The sequence below is a fragment of the Mesoplodon densirostris genome, chromosome 3 (genome assembly GCF_025265405.1).
Source record: "Mesoplodon densirostris isolate mMesDen1 chromosome 3, mMesDen1 primary haplotype, whole genome shotgun sequence".
Classification (NCBI taxonomy): Eukaryota; Metazoa; Chordata; class Mammalia; order Artiodactyla; family Ziphiidae; genus Mesoplodon; species Mesoplodon densirostris.
In genome coordinates this window covers 105,461,596-105,489,189 of record NC_082663.1, presented here as the reverse complement: position 1 = coordinate 105,489,189, position 27,594 = coordinate 105,461,596, and the positions used below count along the sequence as shown (strand labels likewise).

The 27,594-nt window shown below is 42.3% G+C and overlaps 1 protein-coding gene across 1 annotated transcript in view; it reads left to right on the top strand.

Annotated features, from left to right (window-relative positions):
• The window catches only part of ZNF608 (zinc finger protein 608), a 102,787-nt gene that overhangs the window by 65,749 nt on the left and 9,444 nt on the right, over positions 1-27,594 (top strand). The window lies entirely within an intron of this gene.

Sequence of the window (27,594 nt, the reverse complement as noted above, 5' to 3'; positions counted from 1 at the left end):
TCCCTGACTTCAGACTATACTACAAAGCTACAGTAATCAAGACAGTATGGTACTGGCACAAAAACAGAAATATATATCAGTGGAACAGGATAGAAAGCCCAGAGATAAACCCACGCACATATGGTCACCTTATCTTTGATAAAGGAGGCAGGAATGTACAGTGGAGAAAGGACAGCCTCTTCAATAAGTGGTGCTGGGAAAACTGGACAGGTACATGTAAAAGTATGAGATTAGAACACTCCCTAATACCACACACAAAAATAAGCTCAAAATGGATTAAAGACCTAAATATAAGGCCAGAAACTATCAAACTCTTAGAGGAAAACATAGGCAGAACACTCTATGACATAAATCACAGCAAGATCCTTTTTGACCCACCTCCTAGAGAAATGGAAATAAAAACAAAAATAAACAAATGGGACCTAATGAAACTTCAAAGCTTTTGCACAGCAAAGGAAACCATAAACAAGACCAAAAGACAACCCTTAGAATGGGAGAAAATATTTGCAAATGAAGCAACTGACAAAGGATTAATCTCCAAAATTTACAAGTAGCTCAATAAAAAAGACAAACAACCCAATCCAAAAATGGGCAGAAGACCTAAATAGACATTTCTCCAAAGAAGATATACAGATTGCTAACAAACACATGAAAGAATGCTCAACGTCATTAATCATTAGAGAAATGCAAATCAAAACTACAATGAGATATCATCTCACACCGGTCAGAATGGCCATCACCAAAAAATCTAGAAACAATAAATGCTGGAGAGGATGTGGAGAAAAGGAACACTCTTGCACTGCTGGTGGGAATGTGAATTGGTACAGCCACTATGGAGAACGGTATGGAGGTTCCTTAAAAAACTACAAATAGAACTACCATACGATCCAGCAATCCCACTACTGGGCATATACCCTGAGAAAACCATAATTCAAAAAGAGTCATGTACCAAAATGTTCATTGCAGCTCTATTTACAATAGCCAGGAGATGGAAGCAACCTAAGTGTCCATCATCGGATGAATGGATAAAGAAGATGTGGCACATATATACAATGGAATATTACTCAGCCATAAAAAGAAATGAAATTGAGTTATTTGTAGTTAAGTGGATGGACCTAGAGTCTGTCATACAGAGTGAAGTAAGTCAGAAAGAGAAGGACAAATACTGTATGCTAACACATATATATGGAATCTAAGAAAAAAAAAATGTCACAAAGAACCTAGGGGTAAGACGGGAATAAAGACACAGACCTACTAGAGAATGGACTTGAGGATATGGGGAGGGGGAAGGGTAAGCTGTGACCAAGTGAGAGAGTGGCATGGACATATATACACTACCAAACGTAAAATAGATAGCTAGTGGGAAGCAGCCGCATAGCACAGGGAGATCAGCTCGATGCTTTGTGACCACCTAGAGGGGTGGGATAGGGAGGGTGGGAGGGAGGGAGATGCAAGAGGGAAGAGATATGGGAACATATGTATATGTATAACTGAGTCACTTTGTTATAAAGCAGAAACTAACACACCATTGTAAAGCAGTTATACTCCAATAAAGATGTAAAAACAAAAAAAAGAATCTGTCTGCTTTTAAATGGTATGGGCACCTAGCTGACATGACCTGGCACTTACTAAGAACTTTTTTATTTCCCTCTCAACAGTTAGATATTCAGAGTTCTATAAAGTTTGCCCTTACTGATAGTTTGTAATATTCTCTTGTTCTTTTTAATGTTCTCACCACGGGGCATGGGGGATCTTAGTTCCCCAACCAGGGGTCGAACCTGTACCCCCTTCATTGGGAGCGCGAAGTCTTAACCACTGAACCGCCAGGGAAGTCCCAATATTCTCTTGTTCTTTCATTTAGTGTATTATTTATCTGACCAGCTGAGTTGCACTCTCTTTCAGAGGAGACACTGTTTTGTTTGGATTTCGTTATTCTCCTGGACAAACATAGTCATGTGCTTGGCTGAGAAAAGGTGTTTGGATACAAGCTTATTAAGTTGTTTAAATACTTTTTATTAACTTTAGAATCTACTAGACCCGTTTTTCTCAACCCAGACTGTACATTAGAGTCATCTTAGGAGCTTTGGGAAAATGCCATGGCTCAGGTCTCATGTCCAAAGATTCTGACTCAGTTGGTTGAAGATGGAGTCTAGGCATTGTTTTTTTTGTTTGTTTGTTAGTTTCTTTGTAACTTCTTACAGGTTTTTCTGATGGGCCCTCAGGGTTGAGAACCAGTAAACTAGAGTTGATCATTAGTTTACAAACGTGGCCGTCCACTGGGGTCACCTGGGGAAATTCGAACATGCTGGTGCTTGGGGCCCACTCTCAGAGGTTTTAATTTAAATTCGGGCAGCTTTCTGGGTTTTTAAAAGACAACTCAGGAGATTCTAATGTGCAGCAGTTTGGGAACTTCAGTGCTCAACTGTGGGCTCCTTGAATGCAGCACCAGACCCAAAGAGGTCTGTGCAACTTTGCCCGATGATAAGATTTACATGGAATACATATGAAAACGCAGACCCCTTCCACCCAGAATCTCCAGAGGAATGGTTGGGAACCCCGAGCTCCACAGGTGGTTTTATGATCAGGCAAGTTTGGGAAACATGGCCTATTACCATATTATAGTTGTGGGTGGATTTTCTTATAATTGACTTGGTTTGCCTCTGAGCAATGAAACCTGCTTTGTAGGCACTCACTATCTTATGAATAATGAAGACAAAAGTCTTTACGATTTAGGAAAATGTAATAAGCAGGAAAAGGTGTCAGTGTTGTAATTTAATTGAACAATTGCTCTCTTTTTGTAGTTGAATAATGCCAAACTAGGTGCTGCATAAGTCTGAAATAAAAAGCCTATTCAGAGATGAACGTTTGATGATAAGAATATAGCAAATTCTCAAATGTTGATTATGATTTGGGATATTGTGGATAAATGAAAGCCAAAACCCAAGAAAAAGTGTTGTTGTAGGTGACGGTCTTCTCCCCTGTTCTCCCCCGCCCCACCCTAGTCTTTTGAAAATTTGGGGCTGTTGTCTGGTTTGTGTTTCATTCTATTTCATTTACATGATTTGGTCTTGTAGAAGTAATCAATACACCAATATATTAAAAACAAACAAATAACCAAGCAAAGGTGAAAAGCCAAGAACCTTCAATAGAATTGCCGGAAATCTGTTCCGTGCCTAGCATTATGTGAGTGACTAGAAATGTAAAGTTTAAGACCATCTCTTGTGGTTGGAAGATAAATATGAATGTTTTGTAGTGTCTGAATAATGTGCAGCCTGTTTAATCTACCAACTGGTTAATCAATTGCACGATAATTAAGAGTGGGAGGGCTTCCCTGGTGGCGCAGTGGTTGAGAGTCTGCCTGCTGATGCAGGGGACGCAGGTTCGTGCCCCGGTCTGGGAGGATCCCACATGCCGCGGGGCGGCTGGGCCCGTGAGCCATGGCCTCTGAGCGGGCGCGTCCGGAGCCTGTGCTCCGCAACGGGAGAGGCCACAACAGTGAGAGGCCCGCATACCACAAAAAAAAAAAAAAAAAAAAAAAAAAGAGAGGGAGATGTATATAATACATCATACTGTCTGGTGTTTCTAATCATCTGTAAGAGATTTGCAGTCATTTGTAGGAGAAAGATATCCTTTCCCATGTGAGTTAAGAGACAGAGTTTAATAATGACAAGTATTCCCAACTTTGTGCAGAATCCACTTGAAAGATGCACAAACTGTGCTCACATTGATGGTGAGGATTGGGTGTGTGGCGACATGTAGAAACTAGAGTTAGATCCCCTTCATTGGATATTGGGGTCTCCAGAAATCTATTAACTGCATGTGCTCAGTCTCTCATCTTATATTTTTTTCTGCCATTTTAGAAGCCAGTCCATTGTACTTCCCCTTCCTTGTTTTTTCTTAGCAAGTCACCTTAATTTAGTAGAACTTTCCTGCTGTCACCATGTACTGAATACAAGCTATGATAAACGAGTTGGGTTCGCCCTCCTCTCTGATGAAAGCACTTTTAGGATACGTATTTGTTTTCTCTGGGTTTCCTCTGAACAATGTTAAGATCTGAGATTTTTGCCTTTTAGCATTTGAGATGCTAACATCAAAAGGCTATTTCTTCAAAGAACTTCATGTTGCTATTTAAATGGTAATTACTTTTCTCCTGGTTTAGCTCTGGGCTTGATAAATTCAACAGGCTTGGTATTTTTATTTTATATTGTGGGTACTGGGAGATGAGTGTCTGAATCAAAAACATTAAATTCTGATTAGGAAGACAACTGAACGCCTAGATTGAGCATCTGCTCTACTGTTAACTTGGGAAAAATCTTAAACTATGTTCCAGTGAAAATAAGTGAATGATCCTTTTGCTTTTTGTAGTTATTCATTTTGTATGCATTTTTCCTTAAGTACTGGAAACCGTTTTCCCGTTTTCCCAGTCAGTCTAGCCTGCTGCTGTTACTCAAGGCATAGTTTGATTCATTCTTCTGAGATTGATTACTTTCATGGAACGAAGGATACTAGAGAATCGTGTTTTTAAAAAGTGCTAGTCCTAGAACCCAGATCAACTGAATCATGATATTTAGGGGTCAGAGCACGGTATGGTTATTATAAAAACTTTTCCCCTGTAATTCTAACAGGAACCACTGATACAAACCAATTCCACGTCTTATTTAGGTGAGGAAGAATTAAATCAAGTGTATTTAGCGAGGTGCTAATCACTGGTATTTTATGTCATATTTCTCAGCAGTGTATTTAGGGGAAGAAATTGTCTTTCCGTTTTCTAATCATTTTTCTGGGTAATTTCTGGAATCACTATTGGATCCTTTCTTTCTCTGTAGAATTGGGCCTTCGTGAGTTCCGTTATCTTTTCTGTGCACTCCATGATAAAGGAGCCCGAGGATGATAGATAGCATGTATGTCTGTTGCTTAATCACAAAAATAAAAGCCAATTTCTGTTTTCTTGTAAAATACTTTTGGTTACAGGCAAAGAGAGAAATTTGACTCGAGGTATTGTGTGAGTGGAGGCATTTAGAAGAGAAGGTTGGAAATTGGATGTGTTGTACTCACTGTGGGCTGGAGTCCTCATTAGAAATTTAATGTGGAATGGGATTTGTTTCCGTGGTTTCGCATGACCTTTTGGTTATGGCAAGTTATTTGAAAACCCCAGGTGGTCAGGTGAGTCTTGGCACGTCACCAGTCTAAGAACTGAGCGGGAGGCATACAGGCAGGAAAAAAAGGACTTTTCTGGGCTTTGCTTTTATATTGTGTACCTTTGTTTCCTGACCATTTCGTTGGAGCTTCCTTTGAATATTTTATTATCTACTTGGTTTATAATCAGGACCACCCACCTGATTTTAGCCTGCTGACTTTTTTCCCTGCCTTTTTATTCCCTCAAGCCCACAGTGCCTGTGTATTCATGTTTTTGCTTTCCATTCACGGAGGTCTCCAGCTGGGAAAATATAGTGTGTACAATACTCTCTGCCTTCAACTGACGTTGCTCATAAATTGCAACAGAAACACTGCTATCAGCAGCTTAATAGCAGGTAGAATACAGCTCTACATATCAAGTCTCAGCAGGATACAGAAACTATGGTTACCAAATTTCCAAAGGAGAAGAGGAGGGGGGAGAAAGTTTTCTCTCTGAGAATAACTGAAACAACATTGCAAATTGATTCACTGAAAGCAGCGTTTTGAAAAGGACATATAAGGGTTGCCTCAGTGGTTGCTCTTCTGTCACTTTTTGCTGAATTGTTATTTTTGAAGACCTCACAAGAGGTTTTTGTGTGGAGCCACGTAGAAAAGGCAAGCTTGTTTGCGTCTTTTTTCTTTTCTTCCTTTCTTTTCAACTCTATTCTCTCTCTCTCTCTCTTCCTCTTTGTCTCTCTCTCTCTCATCCTTTTAAAACAAAAGAGCTTTGCTAAACTTAGTGAAAAGGGTACTGGTTAACTCTAATTCTAAGGTAGGGTGAGTAGGTACAGTTAGAAGCTGCCCTCAGCCACATCTACCCTCAGGTAAGCCTATATCTCTGGCAGAGGCATTACTGCCTATAACAGTGCTATTGGTGTTGCCGCTAAGCTACAATTTATTTTATCTGCACAGCGACCTGTCTACTTATTTGACCTCTGGTAAAAGAGCACACAATTAGATAGCACATCAAGATGTGAATATTTGAGGCTAAGATGTGAAAATGGACACTCTTAATTATAGATCCTTTCCAGTAAAAGAAAATAGATGGCTTCTCCGGTGTGAGAATTTCCAGTGCTTTAGCACATCGTTTTATCTTAATAAGTGAGATTATATTAATATTTTTAACATTAAAAATCAAGGTTTGCACCCCAATATTCAGAGCACCCCAATATTCATCAAGGGAATTCCCCTCGATGAAGAAAGGATCGCTGGGCTCCATCATCTTTTGTGAGTGGCCGTAGCAGAATTCCGCCTCTTGCCAGAAGAGATTAGTGTGGATGGCAAAATAATTCTTGCTTTAAATCGAGTCAAGCTGTTGTATTAATACTCCTGTCAAAGGGCTCAGGCAGATAAAAAGTTCTCAGCCTCATTCCAGGCTCCTTGGTGGCTTTTCCCAAAGGAATAGAATAATACCTCCTACCCCAGAATGTCAGAAAGTAATTAATCAAAATCATTATTCCCCATTTCTTTCCTGGTAAAACTCAACATGGTTTATGTATATCTTATTTTGTATGATGAACATTTTTCTTTAAAGTCTGTTAGCTTAGTTTCTCTGCTAAGAATCACCACACATGCTTGGAGCATGAGTAGAGGTAAGAATTGGTATTTTTAATAAGCACTCAGGTGGATCTCTTTCATCCTGCGAGTTTGGGAAAACATTAGAGTCTGATAAGCCTGGGTTTCAAACCCATATTCCATCTTCTAGGGTGTGCGTGTGTGCATGTGTGCGTGCATGTGTGCATGTGTGCGTGTGCGCGTGTGCGTGTGAGAAGAGATTGACATATTTCTCTGTATTCTAACCAGGAACCCAGGCTCAGAAACATGCCCTGTGTTTCCTCCAGAATTGGAACCTTGATTCCTTTTTTTTGTTTTAACTGAAGTATAGTCGCTTTATAATAATATATTAGTTTCAGGTGGATAGCATAGTGATTCAGTATTTTTACAGGGTATACTCCATTAAAAGTTATTACAAGATAATGGCTCTAATTCCCTGTGTTATACAATACATCCTTGTTGCATGTCTATTTTTATATGTAGTAGTTGGTGTCTCTTAATCCCATACCCCTATCTTGCTTGCCCCCTCCCCTTTAGTAACCACTAGTTTTCTGTATCTGTGAGTCTGTTTCTGTTTTGCATATACATTCATTTGTATTATTTTTTAGATTCCACATATAAGTGATATACAGCATTTGTCTTTCTCCATCTGCCTTATTTCACTAAGCATAGTATTCTCTAGGTCCATCCATGTTGCTGCAAATGGAAGAAGTTTGTTCTTTTTTATGGCTAAGTAATGATGGGCACTTGGGTTGCTTCTATATCCTGGCTATTGTGAGTAGTGCTGCTCTGAATATTGGGGTGGAAACCTTGATTTTTAACATTCAGCAAAGCCTATGGAATTTACTGTAACTAACACTCCATTTGGTTTAAGTATTGTGTGTTGTCCACCCGTTCTTGTCAGGTGACTTGCCCATGTACCATCTCCATAGGCCAGGAAGGTGTGGTGACTGATTGCCATCCTGAGAATGCCTCATCTCCCAAAGCAAAGATGGAGAACGCCTGGGGATGCAGCCCTGGCCTTTCAGCCATCATTGGCTACTTTTGAGCCTTATGATAAATTGAAGCAAGTAGAACAAAGGGTTCTCAGTGCAAGTTTAGATAAACTCTATTCTGTAAGGTTATTTTTGACATCATTCCATCAGCAGGTAACGAGTGTGTGTGTGTGTGTGTGTTTAGGCTTGATTAAATGAACAGGGGAGTCCCTCGTTCCCATGTCACGTACCACGGGACTTTGGTTTTATTGTTCACTGCTCTGGCTCTTTCTTTGCCCAGATCTCAAAGAAGCCTTTTCTTTCTCCAAAGCAACTTCTAATCTTTTGGATGTGTGTTAGTCTCACTGGAGCAAAGTTCTGCAACGGCTCCTGGCTGGTGGTCAGACCCCTCAGCTGTGTGATGGGGTCTGAAGGGACCCCTTGCTCATTGGAGAAGCACTGAGAGCCTGTCGACTGGTATCCTGGTTGCCACTCACCTTGGGTGCTTGTGTGTGGACGCAGAGGATCACTGGAAGAGAAGGAAGTCGGAGACCCAGTTATGGTTTTGGCTCTGTCCTCCTTTGCCCTGGGGCCTGGGACCAGACATTTAACATCTCTGGGCCTCAATTTCCTTCTCTGTAAGGAGAGTGATCTTCAAGATCCTTTTGTGCTTGAAAATTACATGATTTTTTGATTCGTTTATTTTATGGGCATTCAGGACGTGATAAGATGAAGCCTATTGTGTAAAACGAACTAGGGCAAAGGGCAAACCCTTGAATCGAGGGCCTGGCGGGTACGTTCATCCTCTTTGTCTCCGTGTCCATGGGGTTACTGGGCCATTGTCACAGGGTGGAGCCAGACCCCCTGGGTTCCAATTCCCAGTTCCACAGCTTACTGCCTGTGTGACCTTGGGCAGTAACTCACTGCCTGCTTTATGCCCCGGTCCATCATTGGTAAAATGGAGATAAATATAGTATGCCTTATGCCCTCCCTCCCCCAACACACATTGGGTTGTTAGGAGGATTAACTGAGTAAATATCTGTAAGACATTTTGAATGCTGCCTGAAACATATTCAGTATGAAATGCACTTGTTAAATTAACAGACACACAAAAGTCTACTCCCCAGCATTGTAATATTTGTTCTAGGCAAAGACAGGAGTGTTCTTCAGTCGTCTGCCAGCATGTTCTCTAAAATGTGAGATTCCATCTAGGAGACAGGAAGACCCTTGGACTTGTAGGTTCTCTTACAGTTGCCAAGAGCAGTGTTAATGTTGGCAGTGTGTCCTTTCTGACAGCCCCATCAGGCTAGCAGGTGTCTTGACAGCAAGACCTTCCAACACAGGTGACCGTGAGAGGAGGGAGATGCGGCGGTCAGGGAATGTGTGCATCTTGGGATCCGCAGTGGATGAACACTCGTTCCCAGGAGGCCATTCTGACTGCTTGTCAGAGACGGCTTTCCTGTGGGTCATGTGGAATGTAAACTACAGGAAGAGGCGTGGAAGCAGTGTCATTGGGAACAGTGCTTCATGGGTAAATATTTATTGCCCCCAAACCCACGTCAGTAAATTTCTTTTTTTTGGTTTCTTTCATCTGGGATCATGAACGCACCCTAAGTCGAAGTGATCTTGAAGGATTGATCTTAAATAACTCATGCACTCAGGGATCAGGCAATTCACTTTTTACTCTCAGTTGAATTGCTAATTGAATACATTAAGTAAATGAGAGTTTACAGGTCTATCATCCTCTCTCCCCAGGATACCCTCTGCATCTACCTTGACTGTATTAACTCATGTGTCGATTACTGGCATTTCTATTGTTGCTGTTATGGCCATTTTACTTTAGAATAGCAATTTTTTATAATTTTTTTTTTTAGTTCTGTTTTGTAGAATATTTGCCTGCACACCATGGTTTACATATATTTACCAGATTTATATTTAAAAATATGCCTTCACATAAAATTAGGCTACTTTAATTAACTAGAATTAAACATTAAATACTGTAATTTGATGAGCAGATTAAAACACACACAGCAAACCCAACTTGTGTTTTGATCATTTGAGTTGTGAAGAGACTAGTCAAAATGAGTTACCAATCTTCTGGGGGCGGAGGAAGTGCCTTTACTATATTGTGAAGGTAAGAATATGGAAGTGTTTGGTGTCCATCTCCTTCCTTGTATGAGAAGCTAGGCACATGATTCCTAATAGCCTAAAGATGTGACTTTCTTTTTTTAATTTGAATATTTATTTGGTTGCATCGGATCTTCGTTGCGGCAGGCAGCCTCCTTAGTTGCGGCTCGCTGGCTCCTCAGTTGTGGCATGTGAACTTTTAGTTGTGGCATGCATGTGGGATCTAGTTCCTGGACTAGGGTTCGAACCCAGGCCCCCTGCATTGGGAGTGCGGAGTCTTAAATTGCGCCACGAGGGAGGTCCCAAGATGTGACATTTTTAAAGAAACTATTTGTATTATTGGGAGAACATGAGATAACCAAAAGCACACCGGGAAAGAAAATCATCATTCTGCATTTCACTTGGCACCAAGAAAGTCCGTATTAGAAGTCACAGGCCACTTGTTGAGGACAAATGGTGCCTGTCCCATTTCCAATAACCCTAACCAAAGGGCAGGTGACCTCATCTGTGCCAACAAGGATCACACCTGGAAAACATCACTCAAAACATCACCTGAGTCTTTCGCTAGTAATGATCATGACTGTGTAACCCGGGATTTGCACTGCTGAGCAGTAAGTTAAATAATTATATTATCTCCTTGAAATCAATTTCTGGTGATCACACATGCAGGTTGAAAACCATGGCTTTAAGATTTACATGCAGCAGATAAAATTTACGTTCCCTGAAAGGCAAAGAAGGCTGTCATTTCATGCTTCCTAAGCTTCATTGTCTATTTCCCTTTGGTACACACAAGCCGCCTCGGACGCACCAGTGTGCGTCCCATTATGGAGAGAGAGTTTTCTGCTCTGTCAACTTTGTTTTATAAGAGCTCTGTTTTCTTTATTACCTCTGTCTATTACATCTGTAAAATTTATTTAAGCAATGACAAATCTCTCTTTGGGGCCCAGAGTCTGGGAGAAGAACCAGTGGCAGGCTATTGGGAGGAGATTTGTTGGATCTGATTGTTCGTCAGATTGGAAAGAGCAGGGGGAGAGGCCAGCAGTCCAGATCTGCCAGGGCTGGGTGGGTTACGGTCTGTGTACGTCTGCATCATGTGAGCAACAAATGTACCTCATCAGTTGCTTTTGTAATAGTTCAGTAAAAGTGGATGGCTCTTGAAATCCCAGAGGAAGGTTCCTGGTTTCTTTAACTTACAAGGGTACTTATACTTAGTTCACAAAAATTTCTAATAAAAAATAGAAGATAAATAAAGCCAAATTGTTTACATCTATATTATCATCAAGTTACTCTGAAAATGGAAAGAATCAACCGAGATAGGCTCCTTCACTTAGGAAATATCAGAATCGGGTGATGAATGACCCTTAGCTTCATGGTTTTTGCTTTTATATTTTAATTTGTGTATATAATTATAATACAGGGGTTCCTTTATGCCTTTATTCATTTTTTTATTGAAGTGTAGGTGGTTTTCAGTGTTGTGTTAAATTTCTGCTGTACAGCAAAGTGATTGTTATACATATATATATATATATATACATTCTTTTTAAAATATTCTTTTTCGTTGTGGTTTATCATAGGATATTGAATATACCTCCCTGTGCTATACAGTAGGACCTTGTTGTTTATCCATTCTATATGTAATAGCTTACATCTGCTAACTGCAACCTCCCACTCCATCCTTCCCCGAACCCTCTCCCCCTTGGCAACCACAAGTCTGTTCTCTATGTCTGTGAGTCTGTTTCTGTTTCGTAGATAGGTTCATTTGTGTCATATTTTAGATTCTGTATATAAGTGATATTATGCGGTATTTATTTGTCTTTCTGCTTCTGACTTACTTCACTTAGTATAATAATCTCTAGTTGCACCCATGTTGCTGCAAGTGGCGTTATTTCGTTCTTTTTTATGAATAGTATTCCATTGGATATATACCATATCTTCTTTATCCATTCATCTGTGGATGGACATTTAGGCTGTTTTTATGTCTTGGCTACTGCGAATGGTGCTGCTATCAACATAGGGGTGCATGTATCTTTTTGAATTAGAATTTTGTCTGGATATATGCCCAGGCGTGGGATTGCTGGATCATATGGTAGTTCTATTTTTAGTTTTCTGAGGAACCTCCATACTGTTTTCCATAGTGGCTGCACCAACTTATATTCCCACCAACAGGGTAGGAGGGTTCTTTTATGCTTTGATTCATTTTAATGTTTCACTTGCCTTAAAAGAAAAACCCACTTATTGAGTACCTGCTCTTTGCCAGGCACTTTGAAAGAGATGGTGCTTAGTCTGAGAGGTTGGCAGGTAAAAATCGGGCATCCTGAATGTTACGGTAAGTTCTGTGATAGAAATATCCACGGATGCAGTCAGGCAGCCTCAGGGCCTCCTAGTTGAGGCACCTGAACTCAGACTCCAAAGATTAAGGCAGGTCCAGGTTCTCCAGGCAAAAGGTAGGAGCAAAGCATGAAGTGACCTGTTGTGTGCCAGGGAAGTTTAAAGGCACTTTAATGTGTGAGGCAGGGGAGAGGTAGTGGTGAGTGGAAAGGTAACCAAGACCTGACTGGACAGTGGTATGGATGAAGAGAAGGGGATGGAGTCGGGAGTGAGTTAGGAGTCAAAATAGGCATGACTTGATGACTGATGAGATGTGAACGCTTAAACAGAAGCAGAAGTCTATGGGTGTGAATTGTGACACCTTTGAAACAACATCTAAAATCCTAAGAAGTTAGAACTGTAGTCTGTAGTGAGTTCTAGAATCATCCCTTGGTTTTTTTTTTTTTTTTTTACGGTACACGGGCCTCTCACTGTTGTGGCCTCTCCCGCTGTGGAGCACAGGCTCCAGACACGCAGGCCCAGCGGCCATGGCTCACGGGTCCAGCCGCTCCGCGGCATGTGGGATCCTCCCGGACCGGGGCACGAACCCGCGTCCCCTGCATCGGCAGGCGGACTCTCAACCACTGCGCCACCAGGGAAGCCCCAATCCCTTGGTTTTATACTATGGATAATACCTTCTAAGCAGTTAAACATAAGTTGAATATAGAAGCATTTCCAGATTCTGTGCTTTTCCCAGACCGCTGTTTTCTCTGACACAGCACGTTACAGGAGAGAAGAGTAGTTCAACAAATAAGGGTTTTAAGCATTGGTATGCTGGTGGATGGTTAACCACTGGCTCTGGGGTGGGAGGTGGCAGCTGAGAGGAGGGGAACCCTGATGTGTAGTGTTTGCTGTTTTCTGTAGTATATATTCTCACCGTGGTTCATTTCAAGCTTCCATTGTGGTGTCTCACGTGGAGCTGGGACGAGACGCATGCACAGACCTCCAGTCTCACCACTGATCAGCACGTACATGGCTGTAACCTTGTGGGTTCCTGTCCGTGCATGCATAGTTTCTTCATGAAATTGTGTTGTTAATAAACTCAATGTTTATGTAAACTTGTACAATGCATTTAGGAGCATGGTACAGATGCCATGCCTGCCTGTGTCAGCCTGCCTGTGTTCAAATCTCTGACTGGGGGCAAGTCAGTCAGTGAAACTTTCTTATTGTTAATTTGCTCACCAGTAAAATAGTAATAATAAAAGAACCTGGCATGTAAGCACTGAGAAATAAATGAGGTAATCTGTGTAAAAGCACTTCTTCTTGTGACCTACATGTAGTAAAGCACTCAATCAATGTTCTTATATTTATTTTCTGTCTTTACGCCCTGGGGACAGTAACACAAATGTTAACTGCCTGTTGTGTAAAATAATGCTGCTTTTATTAGTTTTGGATTGCCATCTTTGAAGCTTCAGAAGAGACTCCAAATTCAACTATACCAAGATTCAGTAGCAAATCTCGAGTTCATTGTGTCTAGAGGCTTAAACATTTCAGTAATCAGTTTGGCCCCCTTGCAGCTTTAATCTTATTGACTCAAGATTTATACTTTATAGTCTTTTTATATATAGCAGCTACTTGAATATTTTAGTTGATTTTTCTCTGAATCTTTTCCTAGCTTATTTCTGGGTGGTGAGACATAGGACTACCCAAGGAAGACCTTTTATGTAAGAAAAGGCTACGTGTGCAGTTTTGTCTTGAGTACTTCACACACACACACACAAAATTTGGCCGTGGTAGCCCATGATACTTATGAGTTTAATGTGCTTTGACCATTGCATTCTCGGATGAGTTAGAAAATTCTAATTTTCTTTAATATTAAAGTTGAGTTGAACTGAATGTCACCAGAAAATGTAACCTGTGGCACCAAGAGATTTTGTTCTCTTAACTGTCACCTCTTAGGAAAGCTTATCAAATCTAGTATTAACATTCACATACCTTGGAGTCAGTATACTATCAGACACACAATGAAAAATGGTTTTCTGTTCACTCGCTTGGAAAAACATGCACTAATTTCTGTGTACTGATTGATATACCAGTATATACTAAATAAAATAGCGTAATCTATCTCGCGGCTAAATGTTATAGGATTTTGTGACCCCAAATCTCTAAATCAAAAGCTAAGTGAAACACGAAGCCGTTTGGATTTTCAGTTTTTCTGTATCCAAGAAATGTGATTTCTACAACGTCAACATGTGATTTTCTCCTTGGCACCGAGGCTGTTGGTCAGCAGTTTCAGCACGTTTGGAGGGACTTTGCTGTGTGGCATGCCTGGTCTGGGCACCCACTGCACTTAAGGGACCGTCCTGGTCCCGTAAGTGCTTGCCCTTTCCCAGGCCCCCGCCTCCCCCTCCCCCTCTCCCTCCCCCCCTCCCCTCCCCCTCCACTGGGAGGCCCGTTTGGATAAGAAACACATGGTCTGCCTGGTTTTTCTTTCAAAGAAAATGAGAAAGCCTTTGGACCACTAATTCTGCAACCCCTTTCGAGTGCTACATTCCTCAAAGGAAACCTGAGTGGAATTTTGTACCCTCACCCTGAGGCCATCCAGTCTGTTGCTAACTGCTCACAAATCTAACTTCCCGTTTCAGCTGAAAAAGGTCTTTAGTTATTTTAAGCAAAGGACATTAGAAGGAAATAATATGTTTCTACCTCATTTCTCCATCAAGCGTTTTCCTGCCCTGGGTACTAATCCACACAGTTACTTGTTGTAAAAAAAAAAAAAAACCTTAATGTTCCATCTGCCAACTGCCAAGTGGTAGCATTGTCCCAGCAAACATTCCGTGTTTGTGTTGGTATTAGAATTAGCGATTTCAGGGTCTGTGGTGGGTACAGATCAGATTTTGGTCGTGTGCGTGTACGTTTTCACTCTTGGGAGAATTACAAGGCAAGCTGGAAGGATGCTGAAATGTTGAGTCAGGTCTTCTTTCCCTGGAAAGAGGTGTATAAAACACACCCTGCTGATGAGCAGCCATTAACAGTGCATTACTTTCTGGAAAAGACTTCAAGCTGGCTGCCCTGCAGGTCAGAGTCGATAAAGACTGAGTTACTAACAATAGCCTTTCTCTCTTGCTGAAGCCTTGGACTTAACCCTAACTTCATCAGACCTGAGAAGAAGAGAATCATGTGAACAATGGGAGTCTTGGAGGTTGACTTGGGCCTAATGCTCAGAGGCTGTAAAAGCTGTCAGAGCGTTTGATGGATTGGCTCTCACGCCTTAGTCCCCAGTGCAAAGCTCCAACGGTCCAGCCTCTTCTCAGAGGCTTGATGTGCCACCTGGGGTCAGAACTTATCAGCCTGCGGGGCTAATGTTTCAGATGAGGCCAAAGTGCAGTCAATAATTTATACGGAAATTTGTGCTCAGAGTTGCAAGGAAAGCAAGTTTTGACTCGAATTCTTGTTGGTCCAAAAAAGAAGTCCAGGTCCACTTAAAATATTCCTGCTAACATCATTGTTGCGAGTATTCATACCATTTAAGGCAAACTTTAATTGAAAAAGAGAATTCGAGTCGTCATGGGATATTTATTTAGCATTTATCATGTGGAGCTAAATTTCAGAATCAGTAGGTGAGTTGGGGAAGGAAACACTGGCAGTTTGGAATTTATTAAAAAGCAAAAGCCAGTCATCCCTAGGATGTAATCATATGACTTTGGAAACTAATGAAGTGTCCTTGGGGAGTGTCGGTTTACAGGCTCTAGAATCGAGGTCGGTGGTACTGACAGCATGGAGAGAAACGTTAGGTAATATCAAGGGCTAGAAGAGATACAGGTATCAGAGAGGAATTAGGTTTCAGTTAGATGCCTTGACTCCTTCACCTGGTTTGCAGAGGAATGTCACCCAAAGTTAGCCGAGATGGCTGCGTGTGACTGGGTATGCGGGAGTGTGTCTAGAGCACCTCTGTGTCCACGTAAACACATGTATTTATACACACGGTATATAGAAGCAGACAGCCAAGCAGTGACACCGAGTGAGGCTGGTCAATCAATAACCAGCTAAGTTTTGTTCTGCTCCAGCAAAACGATGACTTGCTCCAGTAAGTGCTAACAAAGGCCCTTTTCCCTGTGCTGTGCTCTGGGAGAGAGCACTGTTAGTCACGCTTCATTAGGCTTGTTTACAGAAAAGAGCTGGTCTCTAAGCACGTTATTGAAATACTTGTAACTCTGTGGGGCTGTTTTCTTCCCTGAAAGATAAGAACTTTGGAATGTGGGATGGGGGAGGGTGGGAAGGCAGCCTCTGACCATTGTCATGAAAACTGGTCTGCTCAGCTGGGGTTGGAAAGATGAGTTTGCATGTAAGCTCTATCTGCATCCCCCGTCTGGTTTCTGTTGTCGAGGTACTGGGGACCTTGAAATTTGCTTTTTGGTAATTTAGACAGATGTCGGGTGTTCAGTTCGCTGTCCCCGAAATCTTGATGTGAGGTTTCCTTACCCCAATTCAGAGAGGAGGCTTCAGGGATTTAGAACTGCATTTCTCAGTGGCTTTACTATTGAGTGCTGAAATGAGGAAACGTTTGCTTTAAACAGTGGATGTGGTAGGAAGGATGACTTTTATTGGTTGAAACTGGTGGTAGGTATAGAAGTAATAAAAGTTCTTTTTTAAAACATTGAAGTATAGTTGATGTACAATGTTGTGTTAATTTCTGCTCTACAGCAAAGTGACTTGGTTTACATCTATACATACATTCTTTTTTAAAATATTCTGTTCCATTGTGATTTATCATAGGATATTGAATATAGTTCTCTGTGCTATACAGTAGGACCTTGTTGTTTATCAAATAATAAAAGTCCTTAGTATTGGAATTTGCAGCCCCTAAGATTCTCAGAGACAGATAGATAGACCACATGTTCAATTAGCGGGGTCACCAGGAATACAGGATAATTAGTACAGATGCCCATATCTGAGGTTGCTTCCCCTGGAAGCAACGCAGGAGGCCTTGCTTGCTGCTGGCTGTATTTCCCAGTGGGGGATCCTTAGTCCGTTGGCATCTCCCTCCATTCTTCAGTGGGTGGACCTCAGTTACAGGGAGAGTCCAGAGGTGAGGAAGCCAGAGTTCATTTGCTGAGTGACTATTTTATGTCAGTATCCCATTAATTGCTTTCCACAAACTACACCTTCTTTGATATTCATATTATTCCTACTCTGTAGATGGGGAAACTGAGGCTCTGAGAGGTGTAGTTCAGGATGAAGCAGCTACGAAGTGGGCTTTCAGCCTGGTGGGTCTGTCTCCAGAGCCATCTTTCTAGGCGTTTAGGCTGTTCCGTTCCATCCCCAGGCACTCTGAGTCTTTCTTCTTCCGTTGTCCGGTCCTTGAAGTAAAATTGACTGCAGACTGAGCTTGATTAGACTTAATCCTTCAGTTTATTTTTGCTTTTTCTATTACATTCTGAACCTGAGCCATAATTATGTGACTTCACTTACCAGAGGGTGTGAATTACCTCCCATGCTGCCTGCTGGCCGTGGTCACCTCCAGGTGAGAACAGGGAGGGTCCCCAGTGACAGAAACCTCACTTATCCCATTGCCTTGCATTGCGAGGCTGACTCTGGCTTCTCTGACGTCCGCGTTCCGCATTTCCTTTTTAGATGTGCAAAGATGGTGAGTCTTAGGGGACACACAAAATACACCCCTTTGTGTGCCAGATACATCAGAGCCTTCCCGTTGACGTACACACACACACACACACACGATTGAGAGGCAGTTCCTTGTTTTTCAGCTGCTGTTGTAAATCGCTATTTTAAATTTCAGCAAGTGGAATAATAGCAGAGTGATCATTTCCAGTAAATGCTGTTGGCCTTTGTAAAGAATGGCTTGTTCAGAGGTTTTATGATTTACGGGGACACAGCTGGTGGCCAGCAGAGCTGTAGGAATGTGTGCTCTCCTGGGCCCAGTAGAGCTGCAGATGAAAAGGGCCCAGAGCTGGCACAAAAGCAAATAAGCGCTCTGGTTTTAAATAAAGCATCATAATTTATATGAAGCCTGGCTCTTCAGTCCCAGGGAGATACATGCATCAGTAGCAGCTTTTTGATATGAGCATAATTGTCAATTGGTTCCCACTGTCTCCTTGTATCTCAAGGACTGGGGATGGTAAGAAATCACTTTAAAATGCAGTCCTAAAATCTCTAGTTGTGTTAACGCAGATTCTGACAAGCAATTCACTAGCATTTAAATCTGAAACTGCTAATCACCCACGAGATTGATCTACAAGAGGTCTGTGAGGAAGACAGGTGATGAGAGGTATTGGGAGAACTGATGCCTTCATAACCCTATTCCGAGCCTACCCGCTTCCCCAAGTGTGTGAGGGTTTTCAGTCTTAGATTTTATTTCCTTTGCATCTTTCAGTTTCGTTCATCTCAGTGATTACTTTGCCTCCCCTCTTGCCCCTTCCTCCACTGCTCCTGCCACGGGGGAGCATTGGGCATGAAACAGACTGCAGCCTGCAGCAGGAAACAGGGACAGGGCAGGTATCTGTTAAATGACCTTTCAGATTCATGGCTTCCTGCGCCTTCCTTCCTCCTTTTAGCCCTAAGAATACTCTCTTTTAGGGGCAGTGCTGTAGAGGGGAAGGTTCTGCCTTCAGGATAGTTTATTTGTGGCCTGGTTTTCCTGTTCTATTTACCTGTTTTTCAAGTTGCAGAAACAGCATTGTGGAGACCCTGGATGCAGAAGTTGTTAGCTGAAAAGATCCTGTAATTAATATTAAGTGCAGGAAACGACTGGGCCCCATGATTCGAAAGGCCTGCGTTCTTCCAGTTGCTTATCTTCAGTGGCCTGCGAAGCTGCAAGTGGAAGTGTATAGAGGCTGTTTCCCTCTCCTCCTGGGGCATGCTGGCTGTGTGCTGTCTGCCCAGGGCCCCTAGCTGTCTCCTAAAATAACCCTGTTAAAGGAACGATGTGTCAGGAGGTAATAAAATAACAACCATATCGTTATCGTGGCTCATTGCAGGCCTACTTCAGTAAGTACTTATCAAATACCTTTCCCAAACTTTGGAATGCTTTTATTTAAAGGAAGAAGAACTCATCTCCCAACGAGCTAATAACTGAAGCTTATGAGACTGGATTGGGGCAGGGGAGTCCATTCTGTTACTGTTGGCATTGAACCCTCGTCTTCCCAGGGAGAAAGAGAAGGGGGCGGGGGGACGAGAAATCATTCTCCTACTCTCATGAGGAAGTTGTGCCTCCAAAAAGGAGAGGGCCCGAGAAACCTGCCAGCACTAGAAATCATTCATCTAAGTGCATCTGATTTCACATAAACTAATGCCTGCCTGCAAAGGAGGAGGAGAAAATTCAGGTTTAGAGCTTTGCCCTGGAAACCAGAGTGGTGCTGTCACTTATCAAGCCTCAAGGATACCTTACTGAGACTTTCAAAGACAAGAAATGAAACCTCTTTGTACAAATGTGTATGTGTGTACATATACTCTGCACAGGTACCTGTTCAGTTAATGCATTTAAATTGCTCCAAATGTCTGTCTCAGAGACTGTGTTTTTTCTGTTCTGTCTCTTCTCTCTCTCTCTCCCTCCTTCATCTTTTATCTTCAACCTGTTGTGTTCTGGCTGAGCCCTGATGGATCACAATCTGAAAAGCATCTTCTTGGGAGCACAGGGGTGGGGGGGTGAGGGGGCTTTGGACGCAGCCTGGCTATACCCCCAAATGTCTATAATGACACCTGTGAACTATGAAACTTGCTAAAACATAAGTACTGATTATTTAAAAGAAGTAAAGCATCTCTTAGTAAATATTTGAGCTCTAGTGATCTGTTTTGATTTAAAAAAAAATTATATCTTGGGCTATCAAAATTCTCATGAAGGCTGAAACTTGTGTCATTCTCGGTCAGTGAAAATACTGTCACCATCCACGTAGGTGGTGCAGGCTCCCATGCAAATGTGTGGGACAGCATTTCTGTGTTCCCGGTGGTGCCTTACAAAAAGAGCCTTATTCCTGCTCCCCCTTTTTACCCACAAGACTTCTTCACAGGCCATTGTATTTTCTAGAAGAGGGGAAGGATAACGTTTCTAGGGAAGTGAGAAAAGAAAAGCAGCGAGAGCTTCTTTGCGCCGACCAGTCAACTGGATATCGACCACCTGTCTTCACGGGAAAGAAATAGATGGCAGTGAATAAGCGAGAGTCTAGTTTTCCCAGAAGCTCAATGATTTTCCCAAATCAATACAGCTCATCAAGCCTCAGAACAAAGGCTGCGGGGGAGGTGACAGTGTTGGAAGTGGCTTTCTGTTCTTTTGTGTATTAAACCATAAGACCCCTGGGGAAACAAGCTTTCTTTAGCCAAGTTTCCCCACCCCCTCTTCTAGGGCTTATTCGATGTATTTAGTGGGGAGGGGGGGGAATCCTTTCAGGTTTTTTGTTTTGTTTTAAGATTTCCATAGATTCTATCCCGATGATCAAATGTACTTTTGAAAGAGATAAGCACAGTCAAGTAAGACAGAACATCATCTTTTAAAATGTAGATTACAGCAGCCTTTTGCCATTGCTTTTCGGTATTGGTTTAACACATTTATTTGAATTAAGGTCTTACTTTTTTTTTCTTGTTATTTAGGGAAAGGCTTTAGACGAACCAGAAAGAAATGTCTCAGTGTTCAGATTAACCTCTGGCAAATAAAGAATCATAACTGTCCTCCCATAAACGGACCTTGTTCCTAATGTCCTGAAAATAACACCGAACCCTACTAGGAATGCTGAACTGTCATTGGAGAGGTTATAATTAACGTAGACAGCGTGGTGCCAGCCTTTTCCAGCCGCCGACAGAGAACATCTATCCAAACCAGCAATTTTTAGCCCTTCACTCCTTTAATCTTTAAGCTCACTGTGCTTTCATAAAGCAGGACATTAACACCAGAGCAGTGCGTCTCTGGGGTTTATGACTGGGGTGGCGGCACACTAGGGCATAAAGCGTTCATTACACTTCCCCTTGTTAATACTGCCCTATCTCCCAACCCCATTGCCTACACTATTTGTTCAGATAAAGCCCACTGTTCAGGGTGACTAATCGCAGCACTGTGTTCCAGATGGTTTGATTACAGGATGTGGTTAAAGTGACTCTTCAAACATTCAGCCCAGCAGTAGAGCTCTTTTTAAAAAAAAAAAAAAAAAATACTGCATTTTCTGGTCATGTCGCAACACTTATTTTCCTAGTCCTGGTGCTCCGTACATCCTTGGCAGAGGTAATAGGAAGGTCCCTCTGTTCTTTGGCTGTCAGGTACTTCATTGGCAACCCAGTTGTGAATTTAAAATTCCCCCCAATGATTATAAACTGAACTTTGTCCTTTGAAGAAAGACCTATCTGAAGGTTTGAAGCTCTGAAGCCAGAAACATGAACAAGTGTACTAGACAAGACTCAGCTTTTTAAAAAGTACCAGTATTGGGCACAACAGAATTTTAGAAGGAGGGAGTTCAGTACAGAGGAGTGGTGATAAATCCTACCTTGTACAATAGTGCACGTTGTATAAAAATAGAGAGTAATGTGATATCCTAAATACATGAACTTTATCCTGTACTCAGGAAACAGCATATTGTGGCATTTCTATTGTCACTAATGTTTCTACTAGAGAAAAAAAGAAAATGGAAAGAAGGAAAGAAATGTGTACACTTAAAAAAAAAAAAAGGATTGTGGCATAAATGGGTTCCATTTCGGTGTTAACTGGAGTGAGGTTTCTGTTTACTGCACAAGTGCACACCCAGGCCATCCAGATGTGGCAGTGTGAATAAGAGGGCCGAAAAACGATGTCGGATTCCAAATTCGGCATTTTCAGTGCTTGGCAAAAGACTTCTGTCCCAGGGGTGAGGCACTTTAAAAACTCTGAAAGAGTCTGTAAACTCTACTATAAACAGAGTTAGGCTGATCCGCTGGGAAATCAGGCATTTGCCCAGTTCTTGAGGAAACATCTTCACAAATCCCAGAAACAGTAATTCATAAACCATATTTATAACATCTTCAAAGCAAAATCTCTCCACGGAGAATTCCTATCATCTTGAAGCTAGTGGGAGACGATGCTTATTGGAAAAGTATGGTAATCGTGACAAGAAGACACTGGGTAGCATTCCCATCTCGATTTTCTTCAGTCATCATCTAGTAGCCCCTGGGAGTCGAATGAACTCCCTCCATGTGCTGGGCACTGTGCCCACAGGTACGGTAGGTGCAGACAGTGCTCGTGTTTTCAAGGAGTGGAGTTGGGTTGGAAGAGACAGGCCTCTTGTGTATATGAGTGGAGTAAGGTTTTAAAGGGACCGTGTAGTTTAAGACAGTCTCCGCAGTGTTCAAACAGTCAGAGTTTATTTGCTGCTCACCTAATGGAGTGAATTCGGTCTTCCTGTTGGATGCGGGTTCTCCTTGTCATAGGGTCCCAGCTGAAGGAGGCTCTGCCATCTTCTGTGACCTTCTGGGTTGCTGTAGTCTCCATGCCAGTGAGCCAGGAAGGTGAAGAGATCTGAGGCACAAGCACAGGAGATTCTTCTGGGTCAGGCCTGGCAGTGGCACTTATCGGGTCACTTGCCTTTCATAGAACTGAGGGACAGGAGCACGTCTAACCGGTAGGGAGGAGGCTGAGAAAGTGTCTAGCTGTGGACTCAGAGGGAAACCATGGATTCTGGGGAGCATACACTGGGGAGAGGACTTGGATGGAGCATAGTGGGGACCCAGGAGGGAGTGGCCGTTTTCTGGCGGTATGCATGGTCTGTGTGTCTGGAGAGGATTCATAGAAGAGAGAATGTTAGACTTGGTCTCTGCTTGGTCCTAATTCATTAGAAACCTGAACTTTCCTTGGGGGTTTGGTCAAGTCCATCTTTAAAGGTTTTTTTCCCAGGGCAGTTAAAAGTGCGATATCAAGAATGGTTGAAGACACTTGTTTTGCTGGAGGGGAAAAAAGAGGGCAACTGGAGGCAAAGGGAATATCGACATGGTCATTGTCCTTGCGTGGGTGAAAGGCTGTCAAGTGGACTGTCTGTAGGGTATCAGAAGGCACATCCAGGACCTAGGTGTTCAAAGACAGATTGTAGTTCAGAACCAGAGACAACTTTTTAACAAGATGACTGGAAAATACCAAGACAGTCCTGGGTCCTGGTGAGACACTGCCCTCCCCCGCCCCCCCCCCCTCCACCTCGTCAGTGATGAAGCAGGCGGGAAAAGGGACACACAAATATGAGGGCCTTGCTCTACCCATTGGCCTCTGTCTCATAGCTATTCTATCCTTGTCTCAATCATGGTCCTCTCTCCCTTCAGTAGCTTGTGACCTACAGGTTTCTACTCTTATTATCAACTTTCCCTTCTATACCACTAGCTCAGATTCCCAAAGCACGTCCTTGTTTAGTTACCTCTGCTTCAGTTGCCCATCACTGGACCAGTCAGAGGAGGCCAGGGTTAGGATAAGTGGTCTAGGAGCCTAGTCACCTGAGACTACCCTCTGAGCAGGGACTGTGGGCAGGGTGGTTACTATGAAAGTCACATCCTGGGTCTAGTTTAATGAGATGGATTAAGGGGCCTACTCTCTAGTATGGGTAATATGCAAACCATACTTCCACTTCTGGAATACAGGGTATCCCTATGTTCGGCTACAAGTTTGCAGACTCTTAAAAGTATAGAGTTTGTATGGAGTTACAGGCAAAAAACATGGTTGATTCTGTAGCGCCAGATAGGTTCCTAGTGTTGTGTACTCTGTAGATGCACAATAAATGCTTAATGGGCCTGACCATCTCTCTGGGAACACTTAACTGCGAAGTATTGACAAGAGGAGATAAAAGAATACTGTGAATGTGGAATCCTTATGGGATCTCAGGGCTCTTTGGGCTTTTATAGAGGTAAGGAAAGGGCTCAGGTTATAGAACACAGAGCACCTTCTTCCTAAGTGTCCAGTAGGTAATATGCCTTGTGGCAGCAGCAGCTTACATTGTGTACCAGTATCTAAGACATACCCTTAATACAAAGAAGAAAACCCTGTGTGGGAAGCACACCCAAAACCATCTGTTGCTCTCTTCAGCTTTATTTTTACTTTATTGGTAATAATCTGAAGATATTTTTCAAATATAAAGTGTTACAGGGCAGGCATTATGAGCATTTTGAGAAAGATGATGCCCAGTCTGTGGGTGGGAAGGGAAGATAATAAATCTGGTGGGATACCTGAGAAGATAAAGATGAAAAGGACTTGTACAGAGTGTCCCCAGCACCTTGCAAATTGGCCAGATGTTTGAAGGAATACATGTGTCGTAAGAGAAATATTAACTCTTTTTGGAATAAATGTACATTTGTTTTTAGTTTATATATGATAAGTGAGAAAAATAACCATGCCCAGGTTTATAACACTCAAATTTGGGCTTCTGAAGGACTCATGTTCATGTTGGGCATTTATGCCTTTAAAAAGTATAGCCTGCTTTATATGGCCATGGGTTACAAAGTGTTCAAGACGCTGTGACTTCAAAATGATAAGCCGTTTATATCTTTTAGAACTAAACATCACCTTTGTACTTGGCCCCTCACAATAGGATGTTGTCTAAACATAGACTTCCTGACAAAGAAACAGTACACTTTGTAGTTTATATGAGAAGCATTCCTTAAGCCTTCATTCCAATACAGAGCAGATTTGGCTGCGTAAACATGTGCGTGCGTGTATTCGCACGTGAATTCTAGGCAGACATAAATATTACGTGACATTGTGGACTGTGCATATAAAGAAAAATAGACCAAGCACACGTATTTAATTAAGAAACTGTTCAAAATCTTCCAGGGAGTGGAGCATTTATTTTGAACATTTTTTAAAATATAGAGGGATTCTAGGAAAATTAGGCTGACCTATTGAGGCCCTTTGAAGTTGAAAATAGACTTTTTTTTTTTTTTAAAGAATGATAATGATTATAATACTGTCACTTGTACTTAGATAGGAGTGTGGCTTCAAGAAATAGTGTCAGGCGATGGGAATAGTTTTGCAGCGTGGAAGTTTCAACTTGTGTTTCTCCCATGTGACAGCTTCACCGGATAACCCCACCTAACCAACGATTAACTGTGTGTTGGGGTCCCGTCCTTCTCTCCGGCCCCCACGTTTCCCTTTGTCCTGTTCCGAGACCAGGAATTTGATGCTGAGGGCTGTGAGCGGGCTGGAGTGATGTGTGTGCGTGGAGCAGCGCAGTGTGGGTCGTGCTGGGAAAGCCAGCACGGTCACGCGGACAGTAGCCTTTCAACACACGGATCAGCCCGCGTTGATTTACGGAGCTGGGCAGCCCTCTGTCCCCAAGAGAGCCCCGGCTCAGGGAGCGCGCCCTCGCCTCGTGGCCAGCCCGCCACCGCGGCCGCCTCTTCCCCTGGCGATGCTCCTTTATCCCGGGCTGCTGCCTCGCTGGTCCGGGCGGCCGCCCTCGGCTCAGCCAATCAGGCGCCGGCGTTCCCAGCAGGCGTCGGCCAATCCGCGGCCATCATTTGCTGGAAACGCGAAACCCTTTGGGGAAAAGCAATAACAAAAGCCTTTCACTGCAGACAAATGTTAAGTGTCTGTGCAGACTTTTCCTGTTTTTAATTTTATTACTGTAAGAATGGAGGGTTTGTTGTTTCTTTCATGTTTCCTTTCAAGCAATTTTAATTATACATTTGTGCTACATCAGGGACTCTGGAACGTGGTGTTTCAGCCTATTGCGTCCAAAGCTAAAATGCAGTACCCTTCTGGCAGTACAGATAGATTCCTGCACTGTAAATATAGCTGACATGCTAAAGAATTTTAAGCAGCTGCAAAGGTCTTTGACACCACACACAGTGCCCCAGAGAGCAGATGATGAGAAAACCAGCTCGTCTTCCCCTTCTCCTTGTCTCCCACCCCCTCCCTTTTCCTGAAGGGATGTGCTCATAAAGAATCCTTTCCTCCAATTGTTCCGTCTTGTGCACATTTTGACCAAATGCCTAATTACCATCGATTCTCATCTCAATAAGAATTTTTATACTCAATGGCTTTAATTTTTTTTTTCCCTGAAGGAATTAGAATGGAGTCAACTATGATTTGAGGAAATGCTTGCTTTGCTTCGTGCTTAACTCCCCCTCAAACCCCCCTCCCCCCGCCCCCCACTGATATAGTGAGTAAGTTCAGCTGTCACCTAAGTAATAGTAACACAGACCATATGGGAAACAATTTTTAAATCTCTTTTTGGGCCTTTTGAAAGAAATCCTTTCTTCCCCACTATTTGAGTCCCAACGACGCAAATATTTTACCTGCTGTTAAAGACATTCCCAAGGAAATGAGTCTTACCTTGTGAGGTGTCCCTTACCACAAAGGAGTTCAGTACAGATTTTCTGCAGAATTCAAAACGGCAGTGAGCAAGCGAGTAAACCAGCTAGAAATAGACTTTGAGTATTGCCCCTTGGTGTTTCCAAGAAAGAAGGGGGAGTGGTGCTTTATAGAAACTAAGACACACGTAAATACTTTATTTCTTTACCCTAATATTTTATGTGTGTCTCAAAATCTAGGTCCTTTTACTGTATGCTTTAAAGGAGTGAGTTTAAAAAAATATGGCACTTGTCCTCTAGAGAAATAAGGAGGATGTTATATTTTGTTTCCCTGTGACATTTGGTATACTAAGTGCACTTAAGTTTAGTAATTCACAGATGCAGTGCTAAATTAAATTGTCTGTCTGTAAAGCAGTTGGGAAAAGCAGAATGGCTTGCAGGAAACAAGCGTGTTGGTTTTGAGGTTGTTTTTTTTTTTTTTCCTAATCCTCTGTGGCAAATGCTTACTAAAGTTGATTCTAAAGATAACCCCAAGAGCAAACCTATTGTGCACATTTATTTTCTTAAGAGGGCTATTTTAGGAGTCCTTAATATGAAACAATACCAAACAGTGAAACAGATACCATACCAAGGCTGATTCTTGTCTCACAAAGCCAGAGAGGGGAGGATTAGGAAAGAGAAATCATAGCTGATTGTCTGCTATCTGAACTCCAAGCTCCCGCTTTTCCCCCCTCTAGACCTATTTTTGTGCATGCGCATCATTTTTTTCCTAAATAAAAATCACCGTTATTTTATATTGTTGAATTGGAAGCAAAACCGTTCGCTTTCAGTCACCTTCTGGTTTAAGCACTGGTGGTAACTGGGGCTTAGTTTTTGTTGGCTGCTTGCCAAACGAAAGCAATTATGTGTAATAATAGAAAAATTAAGAGGTGAGTGTTGCTGTTTTACAGCAGGACATGGCAAAAACCATTTCCTTCTGTCAGCAGTATCTTGATTACACTCTCACACGCAGCCCTTACCCTTTTGTACCACGCGCGTATGCTCGTGAACACACACACACAATTTCCTGTGGGTTTTTGCTTGAGGTCACTGAAACCAGAAAGAGGAAGAATGCAAACCGCAGCTTTTGAAAGCAAATGAGAATAGAGCTTTGCTGGTAAAAAGAAGAGTAATAATAAATGAACTGGAAATAGGGTAA